The sequence below is a fragment of the Anomalospiza imberbis genome, chromosome 3 (assembly GCF_031753505.1).
Source record: "Anomalospiza imberbis isolate Cuckoo-Finch-1a 21T00152 chromosome 3, ASM3175350v1, whole genome shotgun sequence".
In the NCBI taxonomy this organism is placed as follows: domain Eukaryota; kingdom Metazoa; phylum Chordata; class Aves; order Passeriformes; family Viduidae; genus Anomalospiza; species Anomalospiza imberbis.
This window is the reverse complement of record NC_089683.1, coordinates 85,001,266-85,022,903: the sequence shown is the minus strand read 5'-3', so window position 1 is coordinate 85,022,903 and position 21,638 is coordinate 85,001,266. Positions and strand designations below refer to the sequence as shown.

The 21,638-nt window shown below is 39.7% G+C and overlaps 1 protein-coding gene and 1 long non-coding RNA gene across 4 annotated transcripts in view; one reads left to right on the top strand and one right to left on the bottom strand.

The window, feature by feature from the left end:
- DAAM2 (dishevelled associated activator of morphogenesis 2) overlaps positions 1-21,638 on the bottom strand; it is a 208,049-nt gene that overhangs the window by 149,500 nt on the left and 36,911 nt on the right. The gene's annotated exons all lie outside the window — the stretch shown is intronic.
- Positions 54-5,085, top strand: LOC137469955 (uncharacterized). The gene is made up of 2 exons (XR_010996825.1): positions 54-344; positions 4,890-5,085. It is a non-coding gene; the product is annotated as an uncharacterized lncRNA (long non-coding RNA).

Here is a 21,638-nt window from a genome sequence, read left to right as displayed (position 1 = left end):
AGTCTGAGCATTATGATCTCAGCTGCCAACAAGTACTTCTGTGGGAAGCAGTTTGCAAGCAGGAACACATTCACCCAACAATCCAGGCTTTGACCCATATTTGTGCTGTGCAGTTAATCTAAGTGGAATTAGTGCTGATGAAAGGGGCCATACAGACAGCCCTTGAGACAGAAAACTTATTTACCCACAGAAATTTCCATGGCTAGCAGCACTGTAAGATACATCTTACATGCATGTGCCAAAGCCACGTGTACTTCTCTCCAGCTGCCCAAACAAGGACTATCCAACCCCAACTTTCTGTAAGATAGAAGGGAAAAATTTTGTGATTCCTAGGTTCATGCGAAGTAATAGAAGAGTTATTCTAATGCATTTTTATATAGCACACAGACCACCTACCAGTGCATGATTAGTGCCATGTTTGTCTGGGTCTGAACAGAGGACATCCGAGAACACAGCTATTGGTAGTGTCCAAATATTTTCTTCAAATTTCAAAACAAACTCAGTGTGTTAAAACCAAAATGTGTTTTTCCATACTACCACATATTTGCTTCCCTCTCTTCTCAGTCTACAGTTCCTTTAGTGGCACTCCAGAACTGCTTAGACCAAAAATTCCAGTTAAGATCTCCTTCAGTTATTATGAGAGTGTAATTCAGAGAGAAGCATAAAGCCAGCAAAGCAGAAGTTGTGACTGGACTTAGATCCTACTTTTCATGGAAAGCAAGGCTTATAACATAATTCTTGTGTCCTCACAAGGCACGTGGATTGTGTCTACACAAGCTTTGGAGGACACCATGTATATTCTTCACATGCAAGATAGCGGCATATCACACAGCTGTCAGAGAAGCATCCCTTGTTAACATTCTTCAGTTTGTTTTATGAACTGAGATTTTGCAGAGAAGAGCAAATAGAATAAACTGTCCAAAAGACAGTGTTAAATGATGGCATAAGAGTAGAGATACAGGCAAAGATCAGTGCACCAGGCATCCATGCACTGACTGAGTAAATAGGAATTATTTTTCCTCTCAGATTACATATGCTGGAAGAACTATGGCAGTCCAGGACCCTTTAATTTCTTAAAAGGCAATGGCAGATGGCATTAGCAAAGCTGCAGATGGATTCACTGTTGTTCAGCATGTGTCAGCAGAAACAACATCTGGTGCCCTTCCTTATATTTAAGTTTTCAAATGGGAACATGCCTTATTTAATTACTTTCTAGCCACCCTACGCAAGCCATCCCACACACTCCTCTGGTAGATTCCTCTACACAAGTGCAAATTGAAGTATTACAGCAGTTCATTGCTTTTCATATGCTTTCATGCTAACCACTGAAGTTCTGGCTTGACCACTATTCACAGGTACACAGATAATTCAAAAGCTCATTCCTGCAGACATCCTAAAACTACCAGGCAAGCACAGAGCAAGTACATAATGTCACCTGCAGAATGGGTACAGCTTCAAAGACAAGCAGAAAATCTCACTGTTTTCCTGTATCCTGTCATCCTTGACCACCATCTTTGCCTGATGGAAGAACATTAGTCTTTCAAATGAACATGCAGATAAAGTAGAGGCAACATTACATCTTGAGTTATTCCTGTATGGAGATATGCATATGTGCATATGCCATTGCCCTGCTGCACATTACAGTGCCAGACTACTCAAGCTTCGTTCGTCCCCGGCTTCTACAGTCAGAGAGAGGGCTGTATGTTTGAGGAGATAGGGTAGGGATTCATTTGTGACAGGTCTGCCTTCTGCCCTGAGAAAAGAGACTGACACTATATTCACTTCCATCTTTCTTCTGAGCTTAGGACTAAATTACAATTCAGTAATGAATGAAACACTTTTTTCCCAAGAAACAAAGCTCAAGTGTTTACACTGGAGTTTAACCCTCCCTTCCACCAAAGCAGTGCATTGGAACAGTTACACACCAAGACAGTCTTCCTAGCTAAAAAGTGTTTGGGGAACTCCCAATAATGCATTGTCCAGCCTGAATTCCCACTTGGACAAGGCTCCAAGAACTAGACCTTTTCCCCTTCAAACAGTAAAACAGTGGTAATATATCATGCATAAAAAACAACCCCAGTCCTGCTTTTACTTCTTAAATTACTACTCTTTCCATAAACTCTGTATCAGATCCTCAGTTTGTTTATACTGAAAGTTCCTTGGCACAGTGGCAGCTTCTCCTTTAGCTCCCCACTGGAGCTTGGCTACAAAGAATAATAGTCAAATATACATTGGCAACATCTTCTATGGCCAGGCACAAGGCCCAGAGAAAGTGTCAAAAATTCTCTCACCCCAAATACATTCTCCTATGCTTGCTCTGCATTCTCAGTTGCACCATATTCACCTCAGAGGGAGTGAGTTTGCCTTTGAATCCATTGATTATGATCACATAGCCATAGCAACACCTTCCTAAAACACTGCTAATACTGGACCACCCAGAATGGTATCAGAAGTAACTAATGGATAATGGGATGGACTACCTCAAACCATTGAAGTATGAGGCACTAAATTCACTAGACCAAGTTAGCACTGCTATTTATTGGTTACAATATCTATACAGACAGGGGTTTATGCCATAAGGTCATCCATTCCAAGAATCTAAGCACTCAAAAGATGGCAGAGAAAAACCAGGTACACAAAAATGGCTGTACTTCTCCCTTCTGCATTAGACCCCCTTGCAAAAGGCCATTCTCCCTCCCCACACCAATACTAAAAGCCTCCCGCAATTACTGTTCTCCTTAGTGGTCAGGTGATTACTTGTTTCACACACAAATTCAGCTCTAAATTTTACACTTTATGGATAAATGTACAGGTCATGCTATCCAGCACCTCACAGAAAGATATTCATGTTAGATGAAGGTCAGAATGGCCCACTATAATAATCAAAAATGACTTCTTGCAGAGCACAAACTGCACAATCTCACCTAATAACTTCTTATTCACTCTCTCAAGAGTTAGAAACAGTGTTGTCAGTGCATGATATAATGCATTTTTTTTTCCTGACTCCCATTTACAACAGGCAGGAGATATCTCAACAGCCAAAGGCATTCATCAATTCATGTTCATTAACCATTCAAATTACCATACTCCTTGACCCTCCTAACCAAGGATCAGTAAATGCTTTACTAATATCAATCATGTCATGATTAAAGGAGTCCTCTAACTCCAGATAAAGAAACCATAAAACTACATCTATACAAAGCAGTATTGGAAGGGTCACAAACAGAACCTAAATGTCCTGTTTTCAAGATCAGCTTGATTTTTGGATCAACAGTTTTCTTTAAAGTAACCAGGTAATGCAGAAAACTAAGGGTATATTTTCATTGTTTTGTTGTCTTGCATAGGAGAGATTCCAGAAGGGATAATCACATTCTGTGACCTCCACTATTACTGAACAGCAGCAAAGAAAGTCTGATCCCCAAGAGATTTTTCATGTCCTTCTCCAAAACCCAGTATTTCTCCATCAATGAAAACAGTATAGAATTTCCTATGTATGGCAGGACTGCTCAGTTATAGAGAAAGTGGCAATTCTTTTAGTGTGGGGCACCACAGACTGCAAATGGGAAAGGAGAAACAAATCCAAGAAGACAAGACTGTTGATTTTGGTTCTTTGTGGGTTTTTTCAGGGGCAGAGGACTGGGGTGAAGCAGTGAGCTGAAAGAAAAAAAATGACAAAAAAATTCCAACAAAAACTCCAGACTCCAACAAAATTCACTGTACTTCAGTGCTTCTAAAAGTCTCCTGTCTTTGTGTGAATGTAACACAGTACTGAACCTGCAAAATACAAGTTTCACTACAAGAGTTTTTTCTGCAACTCAGCAAACATCCACTGGTTAATCCAGCTCACTGGTAGATTACCAAATTGCAGTTGATCAGGTATAGATAGCACTGACTCTCAGATATTGCAGGCAAAACATTTAGGAATACTGCTCAAATGTAATTTTTTTTTCCAGTGTAGTATGTATTTGTGACTGAAACAATTAGAAAACATTTACACTACCACAAAGCTAAGAAGTTTGCTTTACTTGTAGCAAATAGCTACAAGTTTGCGGCCTCTGGCGAAATTCTTTGCTTACTCATAGAAAAACACATCTGACTTCAGTAGGATTTTCTTAGCATTTCAAAGGTGCCCTTGGTCTCCAATGGGAAGCAACGTGTAAACAAGCCAAGAACTTGATCCAAATTTGCTTACTCTTCAAGACAACTACAAGTTACAATTCCCAGTAATTTTTATGATGCCATTATTTTGCTTCCATCAACACCACTTGAATGCAATGACTTTTCTTTTGACCTGTTCAGCTGATCCTTCTCATTTGCCAGGCTAATAATAATGTTCTGAGAAAGATACAGTCTCTTCCTGTAATTTGCTTTTGAACAAATTAAAGCACTCTGGATCTACTCTTCTGAATCCCATTAAGTTCTACTTAATAATGATGTAGTTTCTTCCCTCAGAAATGGTAAGTAAGCGTCTCCATTCTGCCTGGTACAAACTAAATGGCTCCAGGACAATGAAGAAGAAAGATTATCTCTACCAGTAAGTAAGAAATATGGGATTCTTAAACTGTGTGATTTGTATAGGATGACTAGGATGTAACACCACGAAGCTTAGCTCATCTTTTCCTCAGCATAATGCTTTTCTATTTTCCTTGCCAAAATCATTATTCTTTAAGATGTAAGTTGATCAGAAGTTGAGAGCAGGGACACTAGCAAGTAACTCATGCAAGGAATGCAGGGGAATATGCATTGGCTTCCAATAAAGACAAGATTCCAGCTAAAATGATTACTTGGTCCCCCTAGGCACAGTTGTTAAAGTGCTACATTTTGCTACTGTAACAGGACTTTCAAACCTTACTGTTTCTATACAAATTTAATATTGATTTCTGTTGCAGTTGCTGCCAATACAAGGTCCTGAAATATGGGCCCCACCACAGTCAGAAGGAAAAATATGTACAATGAAGCCAGGGATGGGTTAAAGAAAACACAGAGAAGAACATTATACTTGGCTGTACAAGTAACTCATGAATACATCTTGAGAAATTGTCCTGGATTATCAACTGCAATAAAACTCTCTCAATGAGGAAAACAGGGATGTCCTAGAGAACTACGAGTTCTGGTTTTCTGTGTTCACTTCATGCATGGTTTGAAAATATTACAGAGAGAGACAAGAGAGTGGCAGAGAGAATGAGCAGCAGAGAGAGGGAAAAGAGAGAGCAGCAAGAAAGAGGGAGGGAGAGAAAGAACGCAGCCACCGAAAGCTCATTTTCCCAGTAGCGAGAGATAGATTTAAGCACTGCCCCTGTAAGAAGAAAGATAGCAAAACACCATTGAGAACATGGATGTGAGTGCAGGGATACAGAAAGAAAGAAGAGATTTATCTGCTTCTTATTCAGTCAAATTTAAGTGGGAGACTGAGAGCCCAACTGTTAGTCTGGGGGCAGCAGTTTCTCCATAAAGAACATATTCGAAGAAAGGAAAATAAAGCAAAGCTGAAATAATGATCAAAGAATGAAGCCAATAATTACACAGGTGTATCCTTAAAGTGGGCAACAATTTAAAAGCTATAAATCAAGAGACTTTAGAAACAGCCATAAAGATCTTTTCCTCTCAATGTTGGCACATAGCATCATCCTTTCTATCATCTGCCACAGATTAGTCCTTTTGCCTACCTTTAAGCTAAACATTTGGCAATATCTGTAAGGTATAAGTCAGAAACAGCCTTCTGCACCATTACAGTAGTAATTACTTCCCCTGAACTGAAGACTTTCCAAGTTTCCACATAAATTCCCCATTTCCTATTGAAACATAGTGGCTTAGAATGTGAACGTTTCACTCCCTCCAAAACCTGGATGTGTTTGAGTAAGAAGAAGTAACTACCCAAATTACTCCTTTATATCTAAAGCAATAGAAGCTCATGATTTTCACGTTGACATCCTAGGAATGCTGCATTGAATTATAGGATGAGTGCCTGCATGCACTTGGAGAGAAGACAATTTGGAGTTTTTTTATATTTCCTTTAGCCTCTTCTTGATATGGTTGAAACTACTTCAGTCTTCAACTTTTTGCCTGTTGGTGTTAGGCTAATATTTTTGCTATTAATTTATTTTTTTTTTAGCAACTGCCAAGATTTAAAAAGTAGTCCTTCTAAATTTTGAAAGAAGAAATCTAATAGTCCATTGCAAGTGCTTGTTAAGGGGCTGAATTCTGCTTTATCTTAGGCATCTTTTAGGATGCCTCAATTATATGCAGAGACAAAACACAGTAAAAGATTTAAGAAAGAAAAAAAAGAGTAAGCAACAAACCTTATCTTCCCATCTTCATCATAAAAATGCAAAGCTACCCATATGGCCCACTGCAAAAGAATGCATTTCCTGGAAGCACTGTGCTGTCTCACTAACAAACACATACAAGATGTACTGTACAGATATAGGCTGGAGGTCACAAAATCCCACTGCTGACCAGCAAAAAAAAAAAAAAAAAAAAAAAAAAAAATCCTCATATTTCACAGTCAGGAGATTCTTACAGAGCCACATTTTACAACACAGCAGCTGAGTTAAGGATTTTTAAAAACACCAAAAACATCAAAACATGTTTAAGGTCCCAGATACCCAGATACATGATTTCTATTCAAAATAAAAACTGTCTGTTCCCACCGTTTAAAGGAAGAGAGAGTTGGATGTGGTTGTGGGTTTCTCCAGTGACATGCATGCACAGCATCATAGTAGGAAATTTGCAGATCCCTGAAGAAGAGCACGAGCACATGTTCATACATCCCAGGACAGAAGGGACTGGTTGTTCACACACTCAGGCACACATGTGTTGATCAGGTAGGATGAAGGCAGAAACACAAGTTCACACCCATGCAATTCTTACCTCTTCTCTGTATATAAAACAGATTTAGAGCCTGAGTGAAATAGCTTGGCAGTCAGAAATGATATTTCTCATGTAGAAAATACCACCCAAATTGCAGAAGTCATTTTTCTTGCTACTCTTCCATTCCACATGCATGTTGGCACTTCATGCCGACATGAAGTCATAGTATATTCCAGGAACAGCTCTAGCCTTTTTTTCTTCCCTTTTAAATTTTTTTCTTTCTTTATATTTATTTTTTTAGAAGCAGAAGCAGCAAGTTTACCAAAATTGGCTTAAACCATGAAGACCAAGACCCTGAAAGATATGTAGATGCTTTAATCATGGGACAACCATCCCCCAAGTGAAAACTTGGGAATTTGTGTTCCTCTGAACACCAGCAGAGTCAAAACCACAGTGAGGTCAGTGGATGACTGTGGAAGACAGAGGCTTCTGCAGGCTCTTAACCAGTTTGCCTGCAACTGTATTAATAACCTGGAATTTCTGACATTTGTAAAGCAATCCAATAATTTCAGATAGAAACTGTGGAGGATTATGTACATTTTGCTGTATATGACAGCATCAGTTGAGGCTTTGAAGGGACACTGTGGGTCTTGGATGGCTTTTCTATGCTTTTAAGCCACTGGTACTACAACTGGAACCCAAAGAGTGCTTTTCAGCGATGTGTCTTCCTTCACAGACATTAATTATTTCCTAAAGCATTCTAATGAAACAAAGGATTGGAAATGTGAACAGATACTCTGCCTGCTGATTGCTGCTACCAATCTAAGATTTTCAATGGCCCTAAAACCACAGAATACAATCTACAGTTTTCCAAAGCTGTGCCACAGGATCCATATCCTATCCCCCCAACTTCTAATCCACTAACTGAATGACAGGAGCCTCAGGCATTAAAGCAGTTTTTAGCAGGCACCACTGGAATTCCAGGCACAGAATTAAAAGCTGGTTTTGCTTTGTAGTGACAAGAAATTATTTCAGCTAAAAAATGCTTTGTAGCAGGAAGACACAATGACTTGGTCATTTCTGAACTCTGAAGAGGCAAGAAACTCCCAGCAAAAATCAAGTGTTACAGAAACCTACCACTGCCAAATATTGATACACCTTAAGCCCAATGACCTGGCAGAGCTGGAAAGAAAGGGTTCTCTGAAGCTATAAAGCCTCATTGTCAAAACAGTTAAAGGATGATAGTTATTCATCAACCTGTTTCCAGTCACACAGCTCTGGTGGATTGGTTATTTTTGGTGAGTTTTTTGGGCTTAGACTCAAAGCAAAAAGAAACAGTGTGTTGCTTAAACCACTGAAAAATAAAATGCACCAAATAATACCTATGCCAATCTTGCAGATCTGCTATTGGAAGCTCCTGATTTGCTAGCAGGGTTTAAATGACACCAAAATGTTCAGATCAAAGTGCAAATATCTGAGGACAGATATTCTTTCCTATATACATTTAACCACACGTACCAAGAGGAAAAGAACAGTTTATCAAGGGATTGAGAACAATTCCAAAGATAAGAACAGTTTTATCAGATTTTCCAACTTGCTGCATTGGTCTCAGTCACACAAGCAGCACTTTCATTTGCTTTGTCCTCTAAGCAAAGCTCAGTTAAAGAACACAAGTCCCTTTTATTTGAAGCCTGCAGACTGTAAGTAATCTGGACAATTTTTCCAAGCTCAGACACCACAGAAGGTGGCAAATGATTCCTGGGTCATGCTATTTTTAGTTCCTGTCTCTCTGCCATACCATCACTTCTATGTCACTTCTACAGAGGATGACAACTTTGGAATCACTTCAGTGGAGAAGATATGAAAGCCATATTAAAAAAAAAAAAAACGTATTATGTACATTCTTACTGTGAAGAGTGTGAAGTTGTAGCTTTTTCTTAAGACCTTTGTGTTTAGAGGCATAATATAAAGTTGATGATCAAAATTTTCACTGTTACTCTTAAGCACTCCAAGAATCACGGGCAAACAACACAACAAAACATCCAAAAATTTAAAGTCCTGCAGAAGGGCACCAGGTTTCAGGATCAAAAGAATGTTTTCAGACCATCCAGTTCCAGAAGTATCCTTTGCTGTTTAAGGAAAAGAAATGTGCACTGCAAAACTGTTCCACTTTCCCTCAGATCAGTTACACACTGTTCGTGGTCTTTGCTACAATGGGAAGCAGACAGAAGGAAGAGGTAAAGAGAGAAAAGGGAGGAAAACTGTATCCAAGAGTTTGGTAAAGGTGAAAGGAGATTTTAGGAAAGGAAAAGGAAAAAGCTACACAGGATTATCCTAGCAGAATCAGTCACTAAATACAAACAAAAAACTGTTAATCTTGATATAAGAATTATATAGAACAATATTTTTTTACAGTGAGAACAGTTAATCACAGGGATATGCTAGAGACTCCATCACTGAAGGTTTTCAAGATGCAACTGGACAGGGAACTAGATAATCTCATCTAGGCTTCCTTTTCCATAAAAGGATGGATCAGATAATTCTTCAAGCTCCATTTCAACCTGGCTATTTCATGAGCCTATGACCTAAACCAAGGATTTGGTTAAACCATGTGAGGTTTAACATTCACCTGAGTGCATAGTAGGTTCCACTTCCTGAAGTACCTATGTGGACCAAGATTGCCAAAAAAACCACATGCAATCAATTTTGTACCATTGTTAAAATTTCAGTGTATCATCTGTCCAGTGATAACAGCAAAGATACTTCTCAGTGACAACAGGATTGGTTGGGCATTTACATCTGTGCACATCTATGTTCATGTCCATACTTTTTCAGCTTTATCACTATTGATTTTGCATTCTCTGCTTGCAGTACAACCATATTTACATTACTATGATTTTTAACTGTATATCTGGAGCCAAGCAGACTGGGTTTGTCATCTTTTGCTTTCCAGTTGCCAGTCTTTAAGTCTAGACCACTGAAATTTACACAGAACATCCCTTTGCTCTGCCAGCCTCTAGAGACAAACTTCAAACTCTCCTCCATGCATTTTGTGCTCTGTCCATAAAGAAACTGAGACAACTGGAGTCATTAGATGAAGGGGTCAGTGTTGGTGAATGCTAATGAGGCTATTGCAAAGGGGTTATGACACATTTGGCCATAGACCATCCCATCTCTGAAACTTCAAGTTACAAAGAGGTGCACAAATATGGGCACACAGAGGAACTGAGGCCTGCAGAGGAAAAATAAGGAAATATCAAAACAGACATAAGAGAGTGAGGTATTTTTAAATCCACTTGGTATATGAAAAACTATGGTTATTTCTAGCTTTAAAAAAAGGTCTGATTGTGTTGCATTAAGTCATGGCCTTCTAATTTTAATTTAGGTTACTTGGGTAAAACAGCACTGAGGGATCACAGCAGAGCCTTTTGTAAAAGTTAAGCTTGATTAGAAGTCAGGTTGTTTATAAAGGAGGCAAACACGTTTTCAAGATCAAGACACCACTGGTTTGCTGCCACTGATCTCAAAGCTCTCCAGACTAAAGTTAGCTCAGATCTGTCTGTGTGCATCCTGCATTTCCTGTCCTAAACCATGGTGCCAAAACACTACACTGGTAAGTTGATGTTACTTTCCATAACTTCATTTCAGCATCAGGTAACATGTGTACTGATGGTTAGAGACAGAAGAAAATCAGAATAAAAGGCATTCAGTACCATACCTGTCATGGCATGGAATCAACTGCTGTTGCCTCTTCACAGCAATATCATTTCATAGAGACATGGCATGTCACCAAAACAACTATTTGTTTGTAAGTACTTCAGAATAAAATCTTATTGGCCAAGTGTAAGCTTACTGTTTATGTTTTGATGATGTTCTCTAGAGCAAGTACCTGTTTAAAACATCAAGCTTTTTGTAAATTCATCCACTTGAATGGCATTCTGTGAAGTAGGACAGGAAAGCAGTGATATTTCTCAGCTATTTTATCACAGACTGCCTTAGATTATCTCAAAAGGTAACATGTGAAGCATTATTTTCTTCCTGGGGAAGAAAAATCTTCTGGGAAATCTATAGCATTTATATTACTCCTCTGCATGGAAGGTTGAGATAGAAGGCCTGAATGCACAGAGACAAGCATTATCTGGGAAAAATGTCAAATGCAGAAAAAAAGGAAGAAAGGTGATAATGGAAAAGTAACCAGAGCCAAAAAATTCTGGGAGGACAAATATTTCAAGAGGTCTACATCAGAACATTAAACATGGATAAGCAAAACCAGCAGCTATTCAAGTTCAATAGAAAGACAAACCCTGAAAAGAACAGAGAGCTGAAAGCAAAGAATGAGACAGAAGAAAAACCATGAGGCAATGACAGACAGTCATTCAGGCCTAGATAAATATGGAACCCAGGAGATAACAGTCCATGGGAAAAAAAGTACAGGAGATGAATATGAATTTCAAAGCTGTAAAATTCAGCCAGGCCCTGTAATCTGGAAAGGTTGTGGTACTGTTCAGAGCCAGAGCTCTCAAAAACCCTTCTCTCACTACTTGGCAAGGAATCTGATACCTGTGAAACTTCAGCAGAGCATAGCTCAATACAAAAATATCATAGAGGCAAGACAATATCTGTAACATGACAAGGGAAGAATTTAGTTCAAGATTTATGGAAGCAACAGAGAAGGTGAGTATCCTTCAAATGAAACTTAAGTCCATAGAAATAGGAATATATGACGACAACAAAGATGTGAAAAGTCTGCCTAGGTCTTCTATATACTCCATGCACCAATTCCATCAATGTGACAGATGTAAAAAAAAAAAAAAAAAAACCCACAAAAAAAAAAAAAAAACAAAAAAAAAACAAAAAAAAAACCCACAAAAAAAAAAAACCACACAAAAGTGAAGGAGAAAAAAAAAAAAATTGAGACATCGGGGGTTTATAGAAGCTTTTCTGATGTTTTGGATAAAACCCAAGGAGTATATTTTAAGTACCCTAAATTTTCATTTTGGATAACTCAGATACCTAAGTTCTAGCTAAGTTGACAGTTGATACTGAAGAAAAAGGTAGAAGAAAAACATTCCTGTACAGCATGATTTGAAGAGGTGAGGTAATTGCACATGAATTGTCCAGAGGCCATATATCTCTGTGTGCGTATATGTACATGTGCACATAGTGTGGAGGAGTGAAAGTTTTTCATGGAACAATTTGAATCTTCTAACCTAAACAAAGCATCTTACATTCACAAAAAGAATGTGAGAGATTAATTTCATCTCTTTTAATTAGGAAGGGAGCTTTCAAACTAATTCACCACTTTTATTGCTGTATTATATTTTTTCATCTTAAAAACTCCCTAATTCAGTGGAGTCAATCTAAGGCTACCAACTTTTGCAGGGAGAGAAAGAAAAGACTCAGAGATAACAGATTGTCAATTTTTGGAAAATGCCACATGCATCTGCAACACACAGGGCAAATACAATAAAAAAATCAGCCCCCAAAATATGATTATACAGAAATCAATCTCATGGACTGTGACAAAACAGACTTTCAGAGAAGCCAAAGTAAGAGCGCAGGCACCAACTCTGATGAGGTCTGGATCCCACCCAGAACAGACAGATGATTCAAAGTTGGGCAGCAAGTCAGTCTTCAGAATCACATACTGCTATTCCACACCACACCAACAAACCCAAAAGATATACTTAATGAACCAGAAATCCAAGTAACCCATCCTCTGACCTACCAGTGAACTATATTCCCTCCTACCTTATCCCAAAGCCAAATATAGAATCAGCAAGGCAGGAGTCCCAAGGCCTTCTGCTAGTCTCTTGAAGAATAACTAGAGTGCAGTAGTGCATAGTTTCTTCTGCAAGTTCCACTGGAAGGGTAGACTGGAGTATCATCAGTTACTCATCGTTATCTCTGACTGCATAAGAGAGAATATGTTCCTAATTAAATTATAATGATGTTTAAAGCTAAAAATGAGAGAAGAAAGAAGACCTGTTTTTGGGTTGGTTAAAGGAATTGGGATAAAAAAGTATTTTTTTTAGGTTGGGTCCAAAGATGCCACTTAGAGATATTTAGTTGTTTTTTAAAAAAGGGTAAAGTCATCAATTTTCACTTCTCTTGTTATAGAACTGGAACTAGACTGTGTTCAGACAAGTTGGGCAGGGCACAGTTAGTGTTGATAAAGAAAACACCCAGTAACCAGTGCCCAGAAAGTGTTACTGAAGCCTGCCTCTGGAAAGCTGAGCTTCATTTAAAAGCACTTAAAAAGGAAACTCTACAAATTAAGACTTGGTAATGAGTACAAGAAGATCAGAGGCAGAACTACATGCTGATTGTGAGAAAACTCAATTAAGGAAATTGTACTCATCTACAGTCTTGAAACGACACATTCATTTCAAGAAAACCAATATTCCTACTTCACAAGAAGAATCAAAATAGTGACCAGGTTAAAGCCATTTTCATAAACTAACAGTTCTGGTTACATGTATTCCTCATCTCTGTCTTCTACATGAAACACATATAGCAAGAGGAAGGTTACTTGTATAAATATTTTCAAGCAAAAACAAGGCCTGAGTGTTAGACTCTATTGGGTTTCTGTGGCAAGGTTTTGGTAGCACTGGCAGGGGTGTGTCAGTACAGTGGCAACTTCTCACAGGAGGGGCCAGAAGCTTCCTCTGTGTCTGACAGAGCCAATGCCAGCTGGCTCCAAGTCAGACCCAGTGCTGACTAAGGCCGAGCCCATCAGCCATGTTGGTCATGGCTCTTGCATAACATATTGGAGAAGAGAATATAAACTGTGAAACAGCAACTTCAGCTGGAACGAGGAATGAAGATATGCACAAGAAACAGCAAAGACACCAAAGGCAGTAAGGGTAGAAGTGCTTCAGATGTAGGATCAGAGATTCCCCTGTAGTGGTGCAGACCATGGTGAGGCAGCTGTGTGCCTCTGTAGCTCATGGCAGTCCATGGGAGAGAAAAGATCCACCTGCCAGCTTTGGAGGTTCACGGTGAAGTAAATATCTGCCTGCAGCCTGTGAAGACCCCACACCAGAGCAGGTGGTTGCCCAGAGAAGACTGTGACCCCCATAGGAAGCCCATGCTGAAAGACGATCTTGGCAGGACCTGTAGGCCCATGGAGAGAGAAACACACACTGAAGCAGTTTGCTGGCAGGACCCATGGCCCCACACAGGACCCATGCTGGAGCAGTTCAGGTCCAGCAAAGTACAAAGTACAGCAACCCACACTGGAGACATTCATGGAGAATTGTCTCCCATGTGTGAGACCCCATATGGGAGCAGGGGATAAGTGTGAGGAGTCCTTCCCCTAAGGAGGAAGGAACAGCAGAGACAATGTATGATGAATATCACCCTGCGCTGCTTGAAGGCAGAAAGCAAAGAAACTTGGAGTAAAGTTCAAGAAGAGAGGGATGGGAGGAAGGTGTTTTTAAGGTTTGGTTTTATTTCTCATTATCCTACTCTGATTTGATTTGTAATAATTAAGCTAATTTCTCTAAGCTGAGTGTGTTTGCCCATGATGGTATTTGGGGAGTTATCTGTCCCTGGCTTTATCTCCATGCACAAGCATTTCATTATATCTTCTCTCCCATGGCCAGCTGAGGAGAGTGACAGAGCAGATGTGACGGGCACTTGGCCTGCAGCCAGGGTCACCCCAGCATATACTCACATAACTGATCAAGGAGATAATTTTGAAACAGCTAAACTTATGTCTTGCATAACAAATAGTCTGAACAAAGCTCGAAGCCATACCAGTAGAGCCAGATTTGGGCCAGCTTTGTTTGACAGCCAACTCTGCTTAGCCACCATAAAAAGATCAGGTCTATTTCCCATGTTTACTGTGAAATTCAGTTGTGTTTCAGAAGCATAATCGTTATATAGCACACATTAAATATAGTCCTGCATAAGATCTACCACAAGATTTTTCCTACTTCCACACCTGATAACAGGTGTGGCTATTTTGACTCAGTACTTGGCATTGGCTGCTGTCCATAAGTCAAGGGCATCCCAGCCTTTTACAAACATTAAATGCCTTTGGTGCTGTTACCAGGAAGCACATCAGAAGTGACCATGAAGTCAGCTGTGAACAAACCTGCCATGAATCTATCTCAAATACACAATGGAGGAAAATAACAAAAAGGGCATGAACAAAAACATTTAGCAGAAGGTCCTTACACAGAATGAAAAACTTTCCCACTGAACACCAGGACAAAAATCACCTGGAAATGAAATCTCAGGTAGTGAATACCAGAGAGCCAAAAAATCCCCAAACTAGTCTAAAAACAGTGCTACTAAAACATTATTGTAACTGAAAGCCTCTTTAGTAATGAAACCTTCATAATACTCTCTTTTGACAATTTAACTAGCTTTTCAACTTAAAGCTCTATATCTTGATTTGATAAATGGAGATGCTGGTTTTTTAAAACAAACTATCAGGTTGTTGTTCAGGCTACATCCAGGTTATATATGAAGTGCTAGATAGTAAAAAATAAATAAATAAACACAACAGAATGCTTTCATTATATGAGGACCTCTTTAATTAAAAAGCATTTATTTTCTGCTAAGATTATGCTACCTATTCTTCCTCATATCAAAGCAAAGCTACTGCATTACTTTTCAAAAGAGACTCTCAGCACCATTAATGCTGCTGTATGCTTACACACTGCTCACATACTGAAAGCTAAAGCTTTCACACATCTTTTCCTAAAATCATATCATATCCTGAGGTGGAAGGGACCCACCAGGATCACTGAGTCCAACTCCTGCCCTTGCACAGGACACCCCAAGAGTCACACCATGTGCCTGAGAGTGTTGTCCAAATTGTTCAAAATGTTGGAAGTCTGTCAGGCTTGGTGCTGTGGCCACTTCCCTGGGGAGCTGTTCCAGTGTCCAACAACTCTCTGGGTGAAGAGCCTTGTCCTGATATCCAACCAAAACCTCACCTGGCACAACTTCAGGCCATTCCCTCAGGTCCTGTCACTGGTCACCACAGAGAGATATCAGTGCCCAGCCTGTTTCTTCCTCAAAATTATACACTAGAAATGGATTGTTTTGGTCATTTGCCTTTGCCCGATGACTGAATAGCAATTGCAAGATTTAGACAAACAACTGAGCTGCATTAGCAAGCAAAGCTTATTTGCTTGCACAGTACTCTCAGTGTATCACAAATGTATACATTTACTAAGAAATTAAAGAAAACACAGCAGGAACATTCATCATCAGGCCCTCAGAGTTGGAATCTGTTAAATGTATTCAGTATCACATTTACCAGGAAGGTGTTGACAGGTGGAAGGTAGTAGCTAAGTATTTTGTCATTCCTACAAACTGAATGCAGCCATTTGTTTCCTTCTATGGACATTATATGGCCTTTTAAAAGCATATTTATTTCTGTCTCTGCCTGTCCTGTATGAACCTTCTCCCCAGGATTACAGACTGAGAAAGTACAACTAATCCTGACCAAAGAGCTCTAAAAAGAACTACCAGCAGAACTCAGACACATGATTCTCTTCCTCCATTTCTGTGCAACAAGTGAGGAGCCAAAAAGAGAGAACAGTGAGGGACTGTTTATTAATATTTGATTAGAGTCCTCTGGAAGCCATAGTTTGGTGTATGGCTGAACTTCAGCCTCCTAAGTCCTTGCAAGTACTGACTAACCATCAATAGCATAATCAGCCTTCTCTTCTTTAGTGTCCTGAGAATTCCTTCAGCATCTGTTGCCTGCACATGGGGCTCAGAACCCTCACTGTGCCTCCTGAACTGAGCCACAGGAGCTGCACAAAACTTGTCATACCTCTATGGGAAAAGGAGTGCCTGGATAACACAGGGATCATAGCCTGTTCTCTGTGAGGTACCCTCTCCCAGTTCTGTCACGTATTTCCAATGAGAGAATAGAGGTGTATGTATAGTACAATTAACATCACTTCTTCATCTTGGGAGACTATCACAAAATGCCATAAAAGCATAAGGATATATGAGCTAAAAACTAAAATATTTTCAACCAGACTAATTTCTTGCAGACAGGGCCAATCATTACCATTCGTATTTATAAACCAACAAAGATCAATTAGTGACTGCAAGCCTTTTTGAACAACAAAAGGGTATGCTATGTTCTGAAAAGGCACAGGGCATGTCCAGCTAGCTCTACTCACTCTATGCTGGCACTGATTAGAGACATTCTTGACCTGTAAATTTAGCTTCTTCCAGCTGAAGTTCATTAGGATGGATGAAAAAAGGAAAGACAGTGGTTCTGCTTCTTTAAATACAATCAAAGTCGATTTTAAATGTATCTAATTATGGTCATCAAAGCATAAGCACCTCATGTGATGAACTATTACAACTGTTTAAATAAATCTGTTGGAGAAGAGGAACAGTAATTATTTTGAATTAGCAGTCAGGAAACAAGTCCTAAATATTCTTTTGCACCAGTCCCAGGAACTTCATTCCAGGAGTGTCACAGCACGTCACAGCTGAGACAGCCACAATACACAGAGTATCACCATACAATTTCAGAACACTTTAACATTCACCCATACAGAGTAACACCATACCATATCAGACAGCTTCAAGTATCAGCCCCTACAGAGTAACATCATACCACTTTAGAAGGCTGCAAGTATCAGCCCTTGTTCTTTAGCCCAGCCTTTTATACGCCTCATTGTTCATGCACTGCACCTGTGTGCCCCCTGTTCCTTTTGGTGGTTGGTCAGTGCACCTGGGCACTCCATGGCTCATTGCTTTCAATGCTGCTCACCTGCTTTTCACAGCTGTACCCACTGGGCATGAGGCTTGGCCACAGCCCTACCCTCAATTTGCACAAACTGTGTACTTACACAGGAGGATTCCAGAGTTATCTTAGTTGGTAAAATCCCAGCAGTGGGGCAATACAAGGAGAACATTATACAGCAAGTTATCTGTGTATACCTCTTAGCTACAGAAGCAGCAGAGTCAATAAAAGAAGGTATGTTTTGAAAACTTGCTCTTGGAAAAAATAATGAAAAAATGCCAATGAAAAAAATTCTTTGGTAATCAAAGAAAAGAACCTCAACATACACAGAAAAATACAGAAAACGATTTCAAAAGCACTCTGAACCACTACAGTCTCCTTAAGATGATAGATCTGAACAGAAGTCCCACTACCTGCTCTGCCTACCTACTGTCTACCATGTGCTGTGATACTGGAGCCAGACCTTTTGTTTTGGCTTTCTCTCGTCTGAGTCTTTTGTCCTGCTGCACCAAAATTTCCAAGTAAACTTCAGACATCTTGCCTGAGACTGGTACTTCCTTGCAAAAAGTCTTGGTTTTGATACAATCTGCTAAATAAAAAGCTGTCTTATAAGAACATTCATTCTAAATCATATTGCTTTAAGATCAGTAGCATCGTGATACGGATTGTATAGAGCAGGATGCTGAATGGACTGTACTGTTTCTTCTACTGAGTTTAGGGCTTTTGAAGAATCTTGTAAATTATGCCATCGAGTACTGCCCAGAGAGGGAAGCTGCATGGGAATATACTGAGGTCACAGCAAACCTTACTCAGCTTTCGCTTTCCCCTCCATGCCTGCCCTCAAGTGCAGCTTAGTGTGGGATTCTGACAGTAGGAGGTTCCCACTGCAGGCCTTTGGCTTCATCTCTCCATCAGCCTCTGGCCTCTCAGTTCTTCTCAAGGACCCTCTGAAGAACAAAGATCATTTGTCTGGGGCTCTGGGAGCCGCTTGCCTCATTCCTTCTGAGGAAACAGCTAGAAAATTGCCCTCCAAAACTCATTTGTGAACTGCATCCCCTCCAGAAGTTTTATCAGCTGCTCATTTCAAGCAGGTTTTTATAGAATAATGGGAGAGCTGGACTGGATGAAAAGAACTGGATCAATGTCTTCGCCTATCCCAGGCACCAGATCTTCAAATTCAAATCATTCTACACAAAGTCCCCAGTTAAAGCTTTTTACAGATGCAGAAACATGCAAGCCACTTTCTCACTATTCCCATCTCACTGTCCTGGACTCAGAGGTGGGTTACACATACTGTCTGTCTTGGAAAACACAAACAGCCACCTTTTCCTCCTTCTGTCTGAGAACTGACTGGACAGGCTAAAAAGCTCTCAAGTCCAAAGGATTTATCAAAACAAGACACAATGACACTGCTGATGAACAACATAATGAAAAAATGCACAATTTTAATTATCTTCCACAACATAATGAAAAAATGCACAATTTTAATTATCTTCCCTCTTAGGGAAAAACAGAAGGAGAGAAAGATAAGAATCCTCTTAGATCACAGGAGGACTGTAAGAAAAGGGAAGAACTATAAAAGTTAGAGAGTAATGTTGGCATAAAACCAAATGGGCATGAACGGGTTATGAACAAATTTAGTTTGGAAATTAGAAGCAGATTTATAAACATCAGAGGAGTGAGGCTCTTGAATGGCTTCCCAATAGGAAGTAACAGGAGTAAAAGCCATTCAAAACAGAGATTGATAAATTAACTAAGAAAATCCTGCAACATAATTTCCTGCAATTACAGAAATGGTGTACTCCATGACTCAGGAGGTCTCTTTCAGCCTTGCACACCTCATCCTCTGCTGAGCCAAGACAGGACAGATAAATAAATAAAAACTAGAGACAAAGTACATTAAAACCGGAATATTGGCAGGGCAGCTAGAATAAGGGTGAGTCTGCTTTCTTTATTAAGCAAATTTATGGAAGTTTTTTTGAGTGACATTTATTCACCTGTATGTAGTTATGTATTTTCAGGTAAAAATTTAGGTCATAAGGGAAACAGGAATAAAGTTCCATGATATCTATGATCACCTGCAAGGAGCAGGATGGAGGTGAACCCTCCCACCTACCATGCAATCAGTTGACTAAATTGTTAGAAGTTATCTTCACTGACCTGCATCAAGGGGTTAAAGCTGTCAAAGGAACTGTAAAAAGAGGTGAGTGAGTAAATTAACAAAGAAAATCATGCAGGAAGAATTCAAGTGAAACTAAGAAGTCTCAGAGCTGAGAAATGTGTGTAGAAAGGGCTTTACAAATGATCACCTATCTTTTTCAGACTTGACCAAAATTTTGCTGGAAGGAAGTCCCTGAAAGCATTAAAAAGAGCCAGCAGGGAGAAATCACATTCTATTTCTGTATTGAAAAGCCCAGGATAATACCGCCCTATTCTACACACAGGAAAATGCTAAACACATGAAGCTGAAAAAGCATGAAAAATATAGCACTGTAACATAAGAAATCATCTGTGAACTCACCTGTAGCACATCAAACATGAGGTATTAATTCATTCCCACAAATGGAGTCAGTGTTGATCTATAAGCTACAGCAAAATATTACACATTTCGGTTTCATGATAAGCTGCATCTCTGTATTACACATTTCAGTTCCATGCATTTAAGCCAGACACACATTCCCAGGGGATTGAAAGAACCCACTACAGTGAGTTGTGGTTCTATTTCAGATCATATCACAGCATAACAAATCACAGTTTCAGACACTGGGATAAGGGCCTCAATAAAGTGTTGTAGATGTCAGCGAACCAAATGGGAAGAATGATGATGTCTGACTTATTTCAGAAGGCTGAATGATTTCTTTATTATAATTATGCTATGATACAATGTCCTGGGGTGACAGGACATTTTCATGCTTTGTATCCAAATCGTGTATTCCTGTTCCCGTGCTCTCAGTTTGTTTTGTCTATAGCCGTGTCCCTCCCCCGGCTGCTTGCTCGGGCTTGCTGCTGCTAGCTTTAGGCCTGCTTCACTTGCTCTGCTCTCTTGCTTTTTTTTTGTTTTTTCTTTGCTTGCCTTATTTTGCCATTTTTCTATTTTTGTTTTTCCCTTCCTTCCTTCCTCCCCTTCCCTGAAGACATCGGACCTGCTTCGGACCTTGATTCGGGAACGTCAAGGAACTCCTCCGGAGTCTGCACTACAGAGAAGCTCAGCACCCTCCTCAGCAGACTGCCCAAGCCATTTGGCCTCTCTTGGACTGGTGAAAACGTTTGTTGTCATCTCGGGCTGTTTTTCTTGTGTTGGGGAGTGTTTTTTGTTCTTGCTTAATAAACAAGTTTTTTCCACTTTTCCTCTGAGGAAATTCCGCCCAAACCCGGTGGTGGGGAGGGGGGAGGAGTTATGGAAGTTTGTTTCCTTTAAGGGGCTCCTTTGGAGATTTTCCCCTAATTTGTCCTAAACCAGGACATACATTAATATACTATATAAAAAAGGATAGTAAAAACTACATGCTACTTTCTCTAACTATCATGTCTAACTAACAACTCGTGACCCTGTTCTCCAGAGTCCAGACACAGGTGGATCTGACTGGCCATCAGGCCCAAACAATCCACCGTGATCCAACCAGGCATTCGCTCCAGGTAAATAATTCTCCAAACACATTCCACAAGAGAAAAACAGGGAGCAGAAATAGAAATTGTTTTCTCTTTCACTTCTCTCTGTGCACCTTTATAAAAATCCTGAGAGAGAGAGAAATGTGCTTGCCACAATAAAGCCAGTAGCATGATAACTTCATGTATATTCCTTCCACACATGCAGCCGTGTGTAGAATCAAATCCACCTCAGGCCTTTCAAACTGTATAACTACAAAGTAATGATCACTCTCATACCTGCATGTATCCATTATTCATCAATATATATACTCTTAAATACACATCATTTATTACTGTTGTACAGCAGTACCTATCTAACCCCGTCCACACACATCAACAGTTTACTATATCTGACCTCTCACTTGAAAAATAAAAAGAAAAATCAGAGAACAGAAATGTTTCATGCAGAAGTTCTTTTGGTGGTGCTGGTTTGTTCTGCTCATTTTTC